The following is a 5,453-nucleotide window of genomic DNA, read 5'->3' as shown; positions in this document are numbered from 1 at the left end:
CCTACGATCTTGTTCCCTTCTCATTTTCTTGCCATACGCTACCTATTGTATTCATCTTTTGCAAGCAATCAACACACTCCATCTTGGTGCCATACTTTGTGTCGCTTTGGATACACATCATTCTGAGTATGGTATATGCTTGTTCCTTGCTATTTTTTTTTTTAATCTGCTTATGTTAAGGTGTGCAGATTCGCCACCATACACACACACTCTCTCTCTCCCTCTCATATTCCTATCATCTTGCTACTTCCATCTTGAGGTGTGCGGATTCGCCACCTTTTGTATGAGAAGTGAGCATACTTGCATGTATCCCTGACCTCGTTATCTTCCTTACTACATGCACGAGTAGCGAGCCCATTCTCACTCACTCACCACTCCTCTCACCTTATTCTCTGACCACCCCATTCCACATTTGGGTGTGGATCTTGAAATTGTTTTCCATGGCATGTTTCATTGTGTATAAGTATGCGTCCTAGCCGCATATCTTGCTAGGTGGTGCCCCTATTGCGTATTCCCCATGATGAGGCCATTGTGCATAGTCTTGGTGTAGAGGCCACCGGGTCTATTTTTTTCACTTCCGCCTCTCATTTGGTGCCCCCACTCAGGAGGGCTCTTGAAACCTTCAGTTTACAAGGCTAACATGTTTACTTCTCTTCATGGACGAGTGGCTTCTTGAATTCTCTAATTGGACCACTAAAGAGGAGGAGCTTCAAGAAGGTTTGGCTCAAGTCATCAAGACACTCTTGCCAGGGTGTTGTATTGTTAGCATAGAAGAGGTGGTAAGACCCTCTTTCCCTACTCAAATTGTTTACATTTCTCATCATCCCCGCAAGCGTAAAAGCAAGGCACAAGCTGCATCATGCTCACATTGTAGCCAAAAACCGCACCTTTGACATGAGTGCAACCCAAAGTGAAGAAAAGGCCATCTTTTTCTCCCTCGACATCCGCACAGGCGTTCTCACATAAGTAGGCTTTCAAGTAGCACCAGACTTCTCTACATCTACGTCCACATCTTTGCCACCTATTCCACCTACGCCCACAACAAGACTTCACAACTTGAGGAAGCTACTACGAACGCGTGGTCCCTCCCTCTCCCTTGCACCAAAAGATTCAAGGGTTTTCTAGCGCCGACAATCACCCCGTCTCCAAAACAAAAGGGTAAATCCTCCAAAGTCTTTCTATACCTCACTCTCATCTCATGAGCCAGGAACTAGAAACAGCAGCATGGATTCTACGTCGTCTACCGAGTGAAGTGGCGGAGCTTGTCATCGACAAGGTTTTTGACAAGGTTTTGCTTGGCGGAAAGACAAGACCCTCCACCTTCAAGGGGTGTTGCTTGTGAATCAAGGCTATGATGACGACTTTACAGCTTGGTATGTATCCATCCAACTTGGATTAATACAAGTGGTAAGACTCACCACCTACCTCATCACACCTGTGTATACACTAGATGACACTCTATCTTGCAGGAAAGTGAAGTTGCTCAAAGAGAGAGAGAGTTCAAGCTTTTCCAAGAGCTTGCTAGAGGGGCAGTCCTAGAGCTAGAAGACGAAGACAACCTTGTCCTGTGGTACTATAAATTTGACCTCGACTACCAAGAGCTCTACACCTCCGACTATAACCTTCCACCACGAAGGAGAGAGCCTTTCCGAATTATCATGTGATGGACCCAGCACATCAGCCTTTTGCAAGGAACCAAACTTATGTACCACAACGAATTCAATCAATCAAAGTAATCTTGGACCGCAAGATGTTTTATCAACAGATCATTACAACCATGTTTGGTAGAGAACGACTGCAAGAGATAAACACCTCTTCTCTACCCTTTATCCTCCCTATGATTAATCATGAAGTGTCTTTTGATGTAGTTATTTTCATCCTTGTATAGTATGTTTTCCATCTACCGAGCACCCATGTATTGAATCTCTATTTATTAAAAAAAAAAAAAGATTTCTAAGTCGAGTTAATTTTCTCACTCTCACAATGGCAAGTGTAGCATTTCCAACCTTTACTGGTAAGGTGGGTGAGGATGCTGCAGACTTTCTAGACAACTTGGAAATAGTATGTGTCATCTCTGCGAGAGATGATGATGCTTCGCGCTTGCGCATCTTCCCACTTCTAATGAAGGTGGAGGCAAGATCATGGTACAATGCCTTGGCACAAGCAACCAAGGAATGGTGGGACTTATTAAGAGCAGCCTTTGTCAAACGTTTTGGAGAGGGCACAACATCAGAGAAGCTATGGCAATTGTTGATAGAGTTGAAGCAGGGTAGCATGTTGGAATACGTATCATATGAGTCAAAGTTTGTAGATTTATGGGGGCGATGGGTTGCATCGCTAAGAGAGGATGAGGGGGCACCTGATTTCCTAAAGAAGGATCGGTTTGTGGCTGGGTTATGGCCAACTCTTAAAGAGAAGGTGAAGGGAAGGTTTCCTGCTACGTATGAGCTAGTAGTTGAAGCGGCCCGCCTTAAAGACAAGAAGTTGCGCCTACAAGCCAGGAATATCGATGAAGAGGAAGCCGTTAGGACCTGACCACCTCTAGCACCACCTACAACAGCCGCCCAGAGGATTCAACCACAAGAACCAATTGAAGATCAACAAGACCTGCTCAACCGAATCACCAATCAACTTGAGAATCTCTCAGTCCATTTGATACAACAAGGGCATGCACATAATCACAACCAAGAGCAAGGGAGGGGACAACGAAGGAAAAACCAAGAATACCACTGCTACAATTGTGGGGAGGATGGTCATGACATGTACTACTGTCCACACCCAAGGAGGCAAAATTTCAACAGAGGAGCCATGCAAAACCAGGTTTCACCACCGAGAGCAAGACCACCACCACCGAGGGCACCACAACAAGCACCACCCGTGCAAATCCTACAACCACCCATTCAACCACAACCACCACCACCACCACAACCTCTCATTCCACCCTTACCCCCACCACCAGTTGGCAATCAAACAGTAAGCGTCATCAATCTTGAAGGTAAAGGAAAGGAGAAAGTGGAGGAGGATAAGACCAAAGTTAAAGGAGTAGATGCCATAGGGGTAAAACATGCTAGGCATGGTGAATCTTCCCAAAAGGAAGAAAATATGAAGACTAAAGGGGAATCTAGCAAAAAGCCGTCCAAGTCACGACGTAAAATTGACATTGTAGATTTCTCTTTGGGTGAATGTTCTAAACCATATGATTTGGTTCAAGATGTTTCTGTGCAGGGCCCAAAAATCACATGGCCCCAATTACTCCACCTAGCACTTAGGGTGAGGAGACAATGGACAAAGATGGTTAGCACGAGATGACCAAAGCCAAAGATAGCTGGGGCTATCTCTGGGAGGAATCTAGATGACATACTACTAGTGATGGATGCTTATATCAAAGGGCAACACATCTCCAATATCTACATCGATGGTGACGCACAAATATGCGTCATGAGTGAAAAAAATGATGCACCGTTTGGGTTTAGAGGTGAGTCGGCCGGAACCATGCCGAGCCAAAATGGAAAATAATTCAAAAGTTCAATGTGTTGGTGTCATAAATGCAGTTAGGATAAAGGCATTCAACACCGAGGTAGATGTGGACATCTTTGTCATGCCACACAAAGGGGAGGGCTATCCTATCATTCTAGGGAGGCCTTGGCTTATGGCTATGAGAGCTAAGCAGGACTGGGACACCGGCATAATCCAAATGAAGGATGCAAAAGGGAGGCCAATACTTTACGACATGAAGATAGGTCGGAAATGCGACATGGATCTAGAAACCTCTATGGATGAGTTTTCTAGTGGTGACTCTTCAACCACTTCAGAGGAGGAGTCAACAGTGAGTGAAGAAAGTGACAGTAGCATTGAGGTGATGGGGATCATTCTCAAGGATCCTAAGAATATGGAGCAACCTGATTTCTCATCATCAAACCAAGGGGAGACACCAGGTATACAACCTCTGGTAGAAGCACGTAAGCTACATCAAATGCTCTCTAGTGAGTTGTGTGGGAAGGAGCGTGAAGATTATATTTTGATGCTAAGTAATTTTACCACATTGTTCATTGATGAATATGATAAAATCACTGGCATCACAGTAGTTCAACATCACATTAAGCTCAAGGAGGGAAGTAAACATGTAGTGCAGAAGCTCAGGCGGCTAGGAGTAATTCAACAAGACGCCCTGCTCAAAGAGGTGAGGAAATTGCTAGAAGCCGGTTTTATCTATCCTGTTGAAGACTCAGAGTGGGTTTCTCCAGTGGTAGTCACACCAAAGAAGAATGGTAAGTGGAGGGTTTGTGTTGATTACAAGCCTCTTAATGCAGCCACAAAGAGGGACCATTTTCCTCTTCCTTTTCAAGACGAAATTCTCAATGAGGTAGCAGGACATGAGCGCTACACGGTATGTGATGGCTACTCAGGCTACTTCCAAATTAGCATCGCTGAAGAAGATCAAAAGAAGACAACCTTCATCACACCATGGGGATGTTTTGCTTACAGAGTTATGCCTTTTGGTCTCACTATGCTCCAGCCACTTTTCAGCGATATGTAACATTTGTTTTTCATCCATTCTTTGGAAAATCAATTCGTGTTTTTATTGATGAATTTTGTATCTATAGCTCTCGCTCTCTTCATTTGGAGAAAGTTTATGAAGGTCTAGCTAGGCTACAAGCTTTGGGGGGCCAACTCAATGTGGAGAAATGCCACATTGGTGAAAGCAAGGTTACTCTTCTTGGCCATGTGATCTCGGCCAATGGCATTGAAGCTGACCCAAGCAAGGTTCAAGCCTTGGTGGCTTTGACCTCTCCCACCACAACAAAGTAGTTGGTCTCTTTTCTTCAAAAGGTGAGGTATTTGAGTAGGTTCATTCACTTGCTCTCCCAAGTGGTTCTCCCTTTACAACAAGTTACCCATCAAGATATCTTCACTTGGAGTGAAGAAAATGAACAACAATTCAATGAGGTAAAACAAATTCTAGCTTCACTTCCCACCATAGCACCTCCAAAGTGGGACGAGCCATTTTATGTAAACCCTAGTGTGGGCAATGACACACTTGGGGCTGTATTGATGCAAAAGGATCCTCAAACTTCTTTCATGCATCCTATCTACTTCTCTAGTCGAATGATGACTCCATCAGAAAAGGGATATACGGCAGTGGAGCACATGGTGCTTGCATTAATGTTTGCTACCACGAAATTTCGCTCTTATTTATTGTCTAGACCATTCATAATCTTAACAATGGAAGAAGTATTTCCTTATGTAATGCAGCACATGGATGTTTCTTCTAGGATTTCCAAATGGCTCACAAGGCTGCAAGAGTTTGACTACACAATGCAAGTGGAGAACTCCACAAGGGCCAGTCTAGGAGGTATTCTCACTCATCGCCACTATGAAAAGAAGCTAAAGATAAAGCCAAATGATCAAGATATTACACCCGTACTGGAAGTCCCTAAGGTAGAGGAGGCTCA

Source organism: Adiantum capillus-veneris, chromosome 25, assembly GCF_014529385.1.
Source record: "Adiantum capillus-veneris isolate H3 chromosome 25, ASM1452938v2, whole genome shotgun sequence".
Lineage (NCBI taxonomy): Eukaryota > Viridiplantae > Streptophyta > Polypodiopsida > Polypodiales > Pteridaceae > Adiantum > Adiantum capillus-veneris.
Note: the sequence above shows the minus strand (reverse complement) of the source record.